The sequence below is a fragment of the Colletes gigas genome, unplaced genomic scaffold (assembly GCF_013123115.1).
Source record: "Colletes gigas isolate AHSC1104 unplaced genomic scaffold, ASM1312311v1 Colletes_gigas_Sc00189, whole genome shotgun sequence".
Taxonomy (NCBI): Eukaryota; Metazoa; Arthropoda; class Insecta; order Hymenoptera; family Colletidae; genus Colletes; species Colletes gigas.
In genome coordinates this window covers 1-14,210 of record NW_025106812.1, presented here as the reverse complement: position 1 = coordinate 14,210, position 14,210 = coordinate 1, and the positions used below count along the sequence as shown (strand labels likewise).

General features: G+C 37.7%; 1 pseudogene; it reads right to left on the bottom strand.

The window, feature by feature from the left end:
* Nucleotides 1–2,268: 2,268 nt before the first annotated feature.
* LOC122404331 lies at nucleotides 2,269–7,033 on the bottom strand (annotated as a pseudogene).
* Between the last annotated feature and the right edge of the window lie 7,177 nt (nucleotides 7,034–14,210).

Below are 14,210 nucleotides of genomic sequence, written 5' to 3'. Positions count from 1 at the left end.
TATTTAGTAAATAGTAGGTTCAATACTATTTACAACACTTGAATTTATTTACAATTATGTACATGTGTTGACAGTTTAATTTTCAATGTTCTTGGTTCTAATTTGTAACTATTCTTGTGGTGTTCTATCTTGTGAAGTCTTATGCCCCGCAATTTTATACCTATTCCAAAATAGGTGGAGATTCGGTGTCACCAATCAAACCCCTGCCCATCCCTCGTAGGCCAGTCCTCAGACATTCGAAATCCCACAAACTGAGGGTGGTGCAGGGGTGGGTGTCCGCGGCCCCAAGAAGTAGGTATGGTCCCAAAATACGGTGCTCAACAGCTTAATAGTACGGCAACTTGCTTTGTACCCATAAGGTACTTGCCAAATTGTTAATTAAGTAATTTAAACTAATATTAACTAAATAAGGAGTCCGCAAATAAGTGTTGGAATTCCCAACAATATTACTATCTTGAAACTTCAATATGTAATAAATCAATCTGTTCCGTCCGAAGGAACACAATACGCGAATATTTCGTTGTCAGTTTATGATAGGTCCGCGACGTAAAGCTATTTTTGAGAAAAGACATTTTATTCCATTGCCGGCAATAATCAGTTAACTTTTCGTATAATAAACTTTGAATTTCACGTTCATTTCGTTCTCAATAGCTCAGCCGGTCATAAACTCGGTCTTCTGAAGGGTACGTCGAAAACGGGACTTCGACCTTCGAACAGAAAACCCCAGAGGAAAGCCGCGACATTGTCGGATTTCGAAACATTCGCGTACAACCAGGTATCGCCCCACTCTCTCCTAGAAGAAGGCGCGCCAAGGGCGCACAGAGGGTGGTGGCAATGCCTAAGGGGGCACGCTGATTGGGTTTTTTGATTTCTAAAAATCAACAATCATAGTGTTTCCCCATACTTCCAACGCCGCGAGGAAGTTCGAACAACGCCGACTATTCACTTTCCAACAGCGATTCGAAGCACTTACATCTTCACTGCTATTCGAGACACACAGTTCACTTCGAGTACCTTTTTCGTTCGTTTAACGTTTCGACTTTTCCCCTTCGAGTCAAGCATTCAGACCGAAGGCTTAACGTACGGCTAGTCAGCATTAACGTTCATGCTGTGTAACAACTTAGAAACATTGTTTCCAGGTTAATTCCTTGAAACAACGCGTCGCGACGGACCGTTTACCAAGATCGAAGGTATCTTCGAGACTTACAATCTCGAAGACGGGCACCACTGTGCGGGATATCACGACGCGATCGCGAGGTACGAAAACATCCTCGATTCGGAACAAATCAGTTATACATTATTTGCTTGACAGTTACGCCTATAAACGATTGTTGGCCCAGGGCGATTATGTGTCGAGGCGAAACACCCACGTACCATATCCCATTTTCACAATTGGTCATTTTTTCATTTAAGAAACTATTTTCTATGATTATTAACGAATTTCGAATTTTATCTGGTTTCTTTCTGCAATGTGAACTTCCTCTGTATTCGCTGAATTCGGACGATTTCGAAACAAATTAACCATCGTTACGGATCTACATATTTTGCATTATTCCCAGAATTAAATTTTAAACATAATCAACTAGATCAAAGTATCAGGCATGAGATTCTCGATAAAATCTCAATTTTATCACGCGTCATGATTTGTAATGATGCCATATTCAGTATACGAACGTGTTAATATAGTCTGCAATTGCGGTAAACACTCGGTTTGTTGCATTGATAATTATACGGGTCAATAATTGTCTGAAATAATTACAAAATTAAACTTAAATATCACAGGAAAATATGGCTTCCCTTGTGTAAGAACGACAAATAACTTCCTTTAATTAAATAACATATACTTTCGAAATTTTTGAATAATAAAAAAAGGATACATTGAACATTGTATATAGATATACCTTTGTTTCATAATTAATTTGCTCCCTCTATATTTTCTGGACTTCCTGATTTCGAATTATAATTAATCTTTAATGGCAAAGTTTAAATGTTTTTTTAATTTACAATTTAGAAAATACGATGTAACAAAAACTATACGTAAAACAGTTATTACATAAGTACATACATACGTACATACCTACATTATATTCAAGTAACGAACGTACAGATTACTGGCGACAACTATTAGCATTGTAGCAAACAGATTCACATAATCAACAGTACACAGATATTCGAAATAACATGTGTACGCATAATTAGAAAAATAAAATTAAGTTTAAATAATTTATCATTTAGAATACAAGATTAAAATGTTGTTTACACTAATCGTTAATATGCCACAGGACAATACGACCAGGCAAAAGTTATGAAACGTACAGATGTCCATAGAAGTAATAGGGAGACACATTATTAATGAGTAATGCGCTATAAATAACCTAAAATACAAAAAAATTACATTCTATAACATTGAATGTTATTAAGTTCATTATTAATAATATTTTAAAAAGAAACGTACTTTATAGACTTCTTGATTGCTTCATCTACAGTTTCAAATGGATCATTTAGCATGTACAAACGAATACCTCTTACATGATAATAGAAATAGTCGTGCCAGGTGAAACATGCTACATTGAATTTGAAGATTTGTTGGTCAATAGAATTCATTTTTTCCCAAAGCTTCACAACATTTTCATTCCTAAAATGCCATTCACGTGTTGAAAAGTAATGTATCACGTTGCTAAATTTATGTATTTTTTTATATGTATCCGACAATCTAAAAAGTATATCACATAAGAGTATATTAATCATTATTATTAATTTGTACTATAATTGATACATTTCATTGATTGTAATTTGACATATATACATTATACTTCATATATAAAATACATACTCAGGTTTTTGACCCATGAGGTATGCCAACATATTAACAATAGTTGCTGGTACTATGTGTAAAAAAAAATATACAGTTGATACACAATGAAATATCGTGCCATTATGAACATACTATACCAAACAATTTTTACACTAGGTACTGCAAAACCATACTTTTCATTCCATTTCATAAATTCTATCCAAGAAATTGGATTCTGACATGATGATACAGAATTATAAATAGGTATTCTTTCCTCATCAGATATATTGGAATCATTTGATTTTATCGAAGATTTTCTATAGAGTATAAGAATTACCATTAGGATTATGCTTTAGACATATTTACTTTAACTGTAATTTTGTCTACCACTTTCAATTTGTCCTCATCTATAGTTTATGTTCATAATAATAGTCGTATCGTCATCTTTTTATTCTTTTCTATTTACAGCAGAACAATATTAGTTCATGCTTTTATTATATATAATCGTAAGTAACTAAACAAATTAGATTTTCAGTCCCAGTTTTAAAGTGATAATGCAATTAAAGACTTACCTATTGGCAATATCCCAAGCAGCACAGATGACATTAGAGATTACATAATCTGCTGGTATAATTTCTGCTATATTTTCTGGTACACAATATAGTGTATGCATCAAACCTACAGTAGAACCCACCATTACACCCGTTGCTCCATACAGATTATTTGTCCATCCTGAAAGTGGCTCTTTGCTTGTTGATGTCATGATAGAAGGTCGAACAATACATACTGCAAGATTATCGCTGTACTTTAATACAATACTTTCTCCAAGTGCTTTAGAAAATACATATGTATTGGGCCATTTATCAAGTATACTACAATAATGGAAAATTAATCATTGTTATCTCCACTGTAACTTTCTTATTTGCAGAATTAATTTTTATACCATTTTGAATTAATACTTACATTGGAGTAATTTTCTCCAGTTTATCATCATCCAGAACATCCAACAATGTTAATATTTTATCACCATCGATGGGAACTTTGTAATGTATTTCATCGATAGATTTAAGCATACAATGTGAATATGCAGTTGACACGTGTACAAACGCCTGCACAATGATTTATAAATTCAGTTTATGTAATTCAAATTCTAAGTAATATGTTAGAATCTATGGGTTCTAACCGGGGTCCGGAATGAGGGAGTTGACAGGGAAAGAGAACTTGTACAAATTTGATTTATCTTTTCGTTTGTCGCTTTGCGACAAACCGTTTATTTTTTACAAAAATTAAAAAACGTAAAAAAAATCAAATAAACCAAAAAAATAAATATAATTTTTCAGCAACGGCCAGGGGGGTGGAAGGCCTCGCCGATGTTGCCTGAGGGGTTCGATCCTTGATTGCTGAAACAAAGGATCGACCAGAATTAAATACGTGATTGCACGTATCGTAAACACGCTCGTCAGCTGTTCGCCTCGCTCTCCTCGCGACTATCGTCGCGCTTGGAGGCGGGAGATCAGCTGTCGTTAAGCGTAAGCAAGTGGACTGTATTTTATTGTTGCTCGCGAATCGTTATTAATTAAAACGATCGACGAGACTTTCGCCCTGAACAGCGGAGAATTGACTCGTAACTGTCGGAGGCTCTGTGTCGCCACGGACGGGTCACCAAATGGAGGTCGTAAAGCTCCAAGTGGGTGGATCCCGTGAGCACGCTCCCCGCGCAGATCGACGTAGGTACGTCGTGCAAGGGAATTTCCTACGACGCTTTATAACTACTACACAGCGACCGATTATTTCGGGGACTGTGCAGTAAGCGAATTTACAGTAGGAAATCCCAAGCAGGTCCACCCTCACTATAAAGCCTACCCGGCGACCGTTTGTACGGGGACCGTATGTGGTAGGCGGCGTGAAGAGTGGGAGGCGCTTTGAACCCGAACTCCGCCGGTGGGTGTACGGTCGACTCGTACACCAACGGGTTTTTCGGATAGGGTTCGCAGTGACCTTTGCACGGAGAGCTCTCCACGAGGCGGTACCGAACTATCGGTAGGACCTTTGGGAGGCTCCAAAGCCGTATAGCTTTAAAGGGATTCTAGGTGCGTGCACCCTGAGTCCCTTACGTCGCGGTCGCGGCAACGACTGCAACGTACAATCAACTTCTCGCGTCCGCGGTCACGTCACGCGCTGCGTGCACTAGACCACTTCCTTCGCTAAAGTGATTGTTCTTTTTTGAAATCTCAAATCGCAGCAACGATGAGAATTCTTTACAGAGTCCAAAATTAATTGTTTCTTGCCGAGAAGCCCGTTGCTTGCTCGGCGGAGCGCGTGCTTTAGGAGCGAGATCTTCGGGGATCTGCTCCCGTTGGCAGTCGGCTCGTGAATAATTTCCAAAATCGTCGAGCATCGACAGACGAAGACTCGGTCGCGCCTCGTCGTCGCGACGTGGCGCTGTCGAATCTGATTGTCGATCTCTTTTCAATTAACGATACGGTTCTCTCTCTCGATGCTGACGTCACTATGCCGTTTAAATGGCGTTTGAAGCGAATCTTCGCGTGAGGTCAGCGTACAAAACACGTAAACGGCCGCGGTTTTAAACTGTCTGTACGCCGAACGAACTCGGCGACAGCCTAACCTTCCGGAATGTCACGTACACAAACGGATACGGGACTCGCGGCCGAGAAATAATATTTCACGGACGAACGCGAATTTAAATAGTTTTCAACATATTTAAACAAATATTATTTCAACTGTTAATAGTTATTTATATTTTTTATTTAATATTTAAACGTGTGAAACGTACCTTTAAGTTTGGCAATTCTTTTGCAAACAATGACATATATTTTGTACTTTTCACGTTGGTATTCATCGTTATGCGATATATTTCGTCAAATCGAACACTTGCTGCAGCATGAAAAATAATATTTGTATTCATCAGAATGATTTCACTTTCCGGTGATAAACCAAAATCTTGTTGTGCCGCATCACCTTCTAACATTATCATTTTATTGAGAAAGTTTGGCTGTTCACGTCTCAATCTACTGAATTCCTGATTACAATGACATATCAATTATTACTGTTCAACTATGTATATACATATATCATTACATCTATATTACATACAATTCCATGAAAATTTTCTTTAAATCGTTCTTGTGAATTTTTCTCCTTTTTCAGCCTTACTATCATGTATACTGTCGCAACATCTGGACAGGATCTGTAAATATGCATAAAATGAAATAAAATGATAATGAAGAACGATGAAATGAAGAATGGAAAGTCTCAATCCTAAAAATACTATAAAAATTTCATTAATTATTCACACGTTATTCTTGAAAGTAATTGAGTTGTCATTTCATAATTAATGGATCAATTTCATTTATGCTTGAACTATTCCTAAATTTACAATTTTGATATAGGACACGAGATAAAAGTTTTCTCACATTAAAAAAAAGTATATTTTGAGTTCTTTTTCCTCCCAGAAGATGTGGTTAGAGTATTAATTCAATTAAATTGCAAGTATAATAGTTTTAGCCTGTATAACGGATGTACCTTTTGACCTGTTCATAGAACGGAAAATTGATGCACGTTGCTAATCAATGATGGATATGACACATTAAAAAACATTCGATAATGCAATGATACTTTAAGAAAATGTTACGTCATTTTTCAAGCCGTCTCTACCTTATTTCATTACAATATGCTATTTTATTTAGACTCGTTATGAATAATTACTACAAAAATATAAACACGGAAAAAAATTTTCATTTTCTATCAGATATTAATTCTTATATATTCATGTACGATATTAAATGGTTTGGAAAATCGTAATAAACATCGAATGTATTAAAATCAGTAGAACTGTTCATATACAAGTTGATACAAAAAAATTACTAAATAATAACAAAATCATGTATATGTTATCGGAAGATTACCTTAATATTTTTTTGATAAGTAATTTACCCAGGAAACTTGTCCCTCCTGTTACCAAAATTTTGGTGTTAGCAAAGAATTTGGCAATTCACTTTGTTGTTTCTTTAAGTCTGATGGTTCGGACATATCCATCATATTATATAAATACGCATCACTTCCTTTAGATGTCATCTCGATGATATACCTGTTGTGTACGTAATATACGTAGTACAGTATAATAATTACTTAATATAAATCTGATGGTCACATAATCATTTAAATACGCGCTCTCCTTCACACGCTTAGTGAAAAACATTCAATCAGAACATTTATAAAAAATCTATCTTCAGGGGCCATTCTACCTTGTAGGCACGAAAAATACATGTTTCTTTGTGATTCTTTTTGCGGGCTATTAAAGAGCGATTAATTCCTTGTTTTGTAGATACATTTATTATATATTTAGCTATTTTGTTTTTTACGCTGTTTTTGTTGATGAACATACAACAGTTTTTACGAACGGCGTCTGACTGCGTATGTGATATCTTGCGAACAAGTTGTCCGAAATCCAAAAACCAACGATATTCTTAATGTAGATGAGTGTGGTTATGGCATGAACTAGGATCTTTTCAAAAAACAAAAAATGTCATAATGGCAGCTATTTTACGAAAAATACTGAATATTTTCATATATTCTGTTGCTTTTTTGTTAATAAAAGAAAAAGTATTGACCAGTTATAAAGATACCGTATAAGTTTCATGTTGATATCTTGAATAGTATTTTTGTCATCACATACGCAGTGCCGAAAATCTAGTATCGAGAAAAACAGCTTTAAAGTTGCACGTCCAGTTGTTATACCTGCGCGCGGTACGTTTCAGCAGGCTATAACTTCGTTAGTTTTTCAAATTTCAATTTAATATTTAATCAGAGCTAACGATTACAAAAGTATGAATTTGTGAAAGGAGGCTACTTCTTTTTCAATACAAAAAATATAAAGACAACTAAAAACAAATTAAAAACAAAATATATAAAGCATAAACTATTATATTAAGGAATATTACGGTTCATGAATTTTTTCAGAAACATAATCAGCTATTATTTTAACTGCATTCTGTTTATTATATCATAAATACTTGAATTTTTGTTAATAAAATAAATATTTCTATTTGTTTTTAGTTTAAATATGAAATATGCGTACACATATGAAAACTGAACGTATTTAAGTTTAAAAAATATTTAAAAAAGACAACATGCTATCAAATATCGATAAAGAAAATGACAATTTTGATTTAGAATTTCCTACCGGTCCCGAACTAACAGCGATTGCAATTCTTCTGATGTGAATTCAACAACGGTTAAGTTTCAACTGCGAACTGTTCTGATCCCGTTTCAATACCTTCAAGACGATATTCATTTCCTCATGCACATATAAATGTTACCACCTCCATATGAAAATTAGTGTAACAATGAGTATAATAGTACGTGAAAACTTGATAAATGTACTCAAGAGTAGTTCCGTAAATGGTACTTTTTTATCCCCACCACTAGAGGGATCCCCCTTGAACCAATGAGGCGAAGTGTAACCGGAGACGTAGCGGCTTTTTTTAAATATCTTTATTACCTTCGTCACCTTCCTTTAAATGCCCCTGTCAGTGTGACCACACTACTGTACAGAAGAAAAGTTTTTTATTTTTTACTTTTTGTTAACAAAATTTTTAGTATTATGTGGAGGAACACGATATAAATCGGTTCATGTTTATTAGGTCATTAGATTGAATGAAAAATAAGGAATAAGAAACACTGCAATTTCATCCTTACCTTAATATGTTTAAGTTTTCATATGAAGAAGTAAGCTGGGCTAATTCTGCTTTTAAACAATTAGCTCTCATTAGATGGTATTTTAAACACAGCAACTTATATTTTATTTGTTCTTTCGGTGATTGTATGTTGTATTCGTTTTTATTATCATTGTTGTCAATTTCGTTGGCACTGTGATGCTCACTTTCGTTGTCATTGTCTGCGTCACTTTGTGTAACTTTTTCTTCTTCTGCACGGCACGTATTCAGAAAAATAATTGCTTATTTTTGTAAAAGGGTCTAGCCGAATAAGCATGGTAAAAGTACCCCCAAACCAAATTGAACGGGGTTAATACCACTCGATATGTGGTTCGAAAAAAACCCTTTTCACAGAGTTTCAACCCGGTATCTCTACTACAGGGGTAATTACGGGGTGAAAATCATTTTTTGGTTTATCCTTAGTATCTTCCGTTCTGCTCAATTAAAAATTATGAAAAAAATCATGGCTATTCTATCGACTGATGTACATATTCGAGAATTTTTTCAGAATTTTCGGATGCAAATTCGATTTATAAAAAATTCGAAAATATTTTTACCGGCGATTTTTTGTCGAAGCTATCAAGTGACCACGTTAGTTTTTATACAGTATACAGCTCTCAAACGAATTACTAGTCTCTAATTTTTTCAGATTTTTCGAAGGGGTGGAACGTAGTCAAAAAAAATAAAACATGATTAGTAAATGGTGAAAAAGCTTTATATTGCCTTAATTACTTATGTAACCATGCTCATATTTTTACAGCTATAGCGTAACATTATGACTATTATTGCGAAATTTTTTCAGGTTTTTTGGAAAAGTGTTTTTAGGAAAATTATTAAAGAATTATTAATTCATGTTTCCTAATTTTTCATACGGAAAAGGGCCGCACATGCCTTTGAAATGGATATAATTAAAATATATTTGTTTATACATACTTAGTTAACTGGTCGCTATATGTAGTTTCAAATACATGTGGTACCGCACTCTGTTGATGAGAACCGCCACGGTGTGGCGGCGCGATGCACTGATCATTTTGGTAAAGAATCTGCGACATTCCCAACATTTTGTCTGAATCTGAACAATATTATGTACTGATAAACAGAAAGATGGGGATGAAACTATCTCAAACAATATTATAAATATAATGTTTTTATAAATATAAATTATATTATATTATAAATATAAATCTTTGTTACCTAGAACAAAACGAAAATATAGTTTAGTTCAAAGCGCAATCACGACACATTAATAAAAAACTGTACAAGTGGTACATAGACTACATCAAATTCAACGGGCTACTCGGGAATGAGACGATGTTTTTGCGAATGTGCAAGTGATAATAGAACAATTGGATGCTGCTTCCATATAGCTGTGATAATTTATTATCTATCGCATGCCAGATATACTTCAAAAATAATAAAACCTACGGAAATACTGAGTAAATTATTTGAGAGTGAAAAAGTAAATCCTGTAATAAATGATGATAACGATGAAGATTGAAGAACAAACCAAGTTATTAATGCTGCCATTAAAAATAGTTTGATCATTTAGGCCCTTGGATCCTTGTTTAGATCATTTATTTTAATTAAAGCAAAAATATTTAAGGAATATTTAAAAAACTTCATGTACATAATATTGTCCAGATTCAGACAAAATGTTGGCAATGTCGCGGATGCTTTACCAAAATGATCAGTGCATCGCGCCGCCACACCGTGGCGGTTCTCATCAACAGAGTGCGGTACCACATGTATTTGAAACTACATATAGCGACCAGTTAACTAAGTATGTATAAACAAATATATTTTAATTATATGTATTTTAAAAGCATGTGGCGCTGCTGGCTGAGGGTTAGGAACTCGTGGTAATTTCGTAGGAGGACAGAAAAGGAAAGGAGGGGGTGCGTTTCATTCGGGCCTGCCAGTGGACTCGTCAGTAAGGCTTTCTAGCAGGCCCTGCCTTAGACGACTGGGATATTGGGAAGTCGTTCGAGGAGTGTATACATATACCGAGGGGTCGGTCGAGCGCTTGTGAGACCCTCTGGTGGCGAGCATGGGAGGCGACGCCACAAGCACGTCCGGCCCTTTTCCGTATGAAAAATTAGGAAACATGAATTAATAATTCTTTAACAATTTTCCCAAAAACATTTTTCCAAAAAACCTGAAGTAATTACGCAATAATAGTCATAATGTTACGCTATAGCTGTAAAAATATAAGCATGGTTACATAAGTAATTAAGGCAATATAAAGCTTTTTCACCATTTATTAATCATGTTTTATTTTTTTTGACTACGTTCCACCCCTTCGAAAAATCTGAAAAAAGTAGAGACTAGTAATTCGTTTGAGAGCTGTATACTGTATAAAAACAAACGTGGTCACTTGATAACTTCGACAAAAAATCGCAGATAAAATATTTTCGAATTTTTTAAAAATCGAATTTGCATCCGAAAATTCTGAAAAAATTCTCGAATATGTACATCAGTCGATAAAATAACCATGATTTTTTTCATAATTTTTAATTGAGCAGAACGGAAGATACTAAGGATAAACCAAAAAATGATTTTCACCCCGTAATTACCCCTGTAGTAGAGATACCGGGTTGAAACTCTGTGAAAAGGGTTTTTTTCGAACCACATATCGAGTGGTATTAACCCCGTTCAATTTGGTTTGGGGGTACTTTTACCATGCTTATTCGGCTAGGCCCTTTGCCCGTCACTGATCACAGATATTACAGCTTCCAAACCGTCTTCTTCACTCTCGTTTGTAAGTTAGTTTTGTATATGTGAAGGAGCTGGAATTATTCTATTCCAACTATGCCGTATATTTTCCGGCATAACCTCTGCCTATGCGTGCACCAAAATGTCTATAGAGTCTTATATTATAATGGGCATACAATTCATTGACTCCATCCTCATATGTTAAAATTGAGCGGCACATTTGAGTTTGCACAAAATCTGAAATTGTGTTAGTGGAGTTAGGGAAAGGTATTTAATGGCACCTCCAAACATGTACGTACTCGTATCTTCGCAAGGTCAGTGAATACTACATTTATCGAACAGAGGTAGCTAACGAAACCTATCTCATAAGTGTTGCATTGTTTGACCACTTACAGAACGGTGGAAGCGTTCTGTTGCGTCGCAGACCCTCGAACGTCCCGTCGCGACGCAATATACCACTTATTGTTAGGGTAGGCCCAACCACTTGCTCGCCTCTTTATTAGGCATTTTTCGTCACCTGGGCAAGTGATATTCTTAGGGCCAGACGTCGGCTAGGTGGTTGGAGGCGCCGCTCGACCACCCATATTTCCAATATGTTTTCATTCACCCTGGTGCCTCTTAACCGACTTTCCTTTTCCAAAACAGCCTTATGCACACCTCCACTCCTTTTCCTAGGTCCCAGCCTACATTTTTCCCAACTAGCCAATGCCTGATAAACCACTCCCAATTTTCCATTCCGATTCCGGCGTCTCCACCCACTAAAATTAGATATATAAGTGTGGGGGATCGGTACAGGAGATGGTTGTAATAATCTACTCAATCCACGCCACTGGTTAACTGCGAGAGCAATGGAATTTATTTGAACGTTGCTTGCAGTATGCGTATATGTATACGACGGTCAGACAAAGAAACGCGCTGGCGAGGTGCGAAGCGCACGGCGTCTATTGCAAGTTAGTAATGCCTTCTTTGCCCTCTGTCGTGCCGGGGTTTTATACCCGGTCTAGGACAAGGACAGCGCGTATGTCTGTTTCGCACAAATCCGACGCCAAATTCGGCGGGAAAAAATGTTTCGGCCGCGTGGCCAACGCCGATGACTCTTCCTGGCCGCCGGAAAACCCCGGGCTTGCACCGGTGGTCGCCATGTGCGCCCATCGACCCTGACCGGGCTCGTACAAGCCCCTTCAATATAATACCGTTTTTCGGCGGAGGCGTAGTGGAGACGAAGTCGCTACATAAGGTAGACTGCGAGCTGCAAACAATTCGATTCGACCTTGGGACGCCATAGTGAACGGACTATCTTAGTGCGGACAAACGGCTAACTAGAGCGAGCGTGCGAGCAAAAGCAACAGCGAAAGGACACGTGTGATCCACAAGCCGAAACAAAGGGCAGCGCAAGCAAGGAGGGCAACTCCATAGCAACCCTGGCCGCTGGGCCAAACAAAGCGAAATTCCTCCATCGCCAGGCAGCGCGACTGGAAGGAGAACCGTATGCACCAACATACAGAAGAAGAGCTGTCTCGCTCTCTGACTCCAGGAGAGGAACAACGGAAACTCCAACTCCCATGCCAACCACCAGCATGGAACTTCCTCAAGCGATCACATCATCCCTGGTAAACACCGAACAGCAGGATGAGTTCATCCAGCCGCGCAAGAGGAAGACTTGCAAGGATCCCAACACCATAGCTGCAAACCTGACGCGTCCCGCAATGGAAGCAACGCCCACCCCAAACCGCTACGCTATCTTGACGAATATCTTCGACATCGAAGATGACTCCGAACCACAGCATAGCCCCGCCGAAAATGTATACCCTACCGAACAACAAACCCCAGCAGCACAAGGTACAAGGTAAGCCACCACCTATATTTATCCACACACACATCAAGGACCACATCGGGCTATGCAACCTGATCAAGAACACAACACAGAGTAAATTTGAAATCAAATATCTTTCCAATCAAGCCAAAATCACCCTGGCCACAACCAAAGACTTCCTTGCCACCAAAAATCTCCTATCCCAAAACAGAATCCAATATCACACATACTCACTAACCTCTGAAAAGACTACAGCAGTAGTCCTTAAAGAACTTCCCAAATTACCTAAAGAAGAAATTCTAACCGAAATTCAGGCTAAGGGACTTAACGCCCTAACATGTTCTGAGCTTAAACGCAAAGAACCCAGTTATCTTGCCACATATAAAGTAGTTCTTGCTAGAGGTACCACCTTGCAGCAAGTCCACCACGTAAGAACATTAGCCCACACCCGAGCTTACTGGGAAAAGTTTAATATTTCTCGCCCGTATATCCAGTGCTACCGGTGCCAAGCATACGAACATTCTTCCACCAACTGCACTAAACACCACAACTGCCTGAAGTGCGCAGGTAAACACGCTACAAATGACTGTACCAAACCTCCCACAACACCCAGCCACATGTTTCAACTGCAAAGGTCCACGCCCGGCTAACTACAGTCAATGCCCATCCCTGCTAGCATTCCTTAAAAAACGTACCATCCCTAAAAACTCTCCCATCCTCCCAGATAAAGCCCAAATAATCCCAAACAACACTCCTCGTAGCATACCTCCAGCAGCAATAGCCTCACTCCCTCTGCAAAAACCTTCACGCACCACCCCTCAGAAGAACCTACGCCAGCATATCCTACCCACGAGCAAACAACCTCCCAACCTAACCTGTCCAACCTATTTGCTAAGGCCCAAGCCATTAATGACATCCTAGATATCAACAGCATGGCGGCAGCCCTAGATTTCCTGTACATCAAACTCAGCTCATGCCAAACCAAAGTCCAAAAACTCCAAGCATTCCTTGAAGCTGCTGAACTCATCAATGGCTAAGCTACCCCCCCCAAAATACTCCTCTGGAATGCGATCAGCATTCTAAATAAATCCTCAGAACTCCCAAATCTTCCTAGAACACCATCAAATCCAAATAGCTCTAATCACAGAAACCTGGC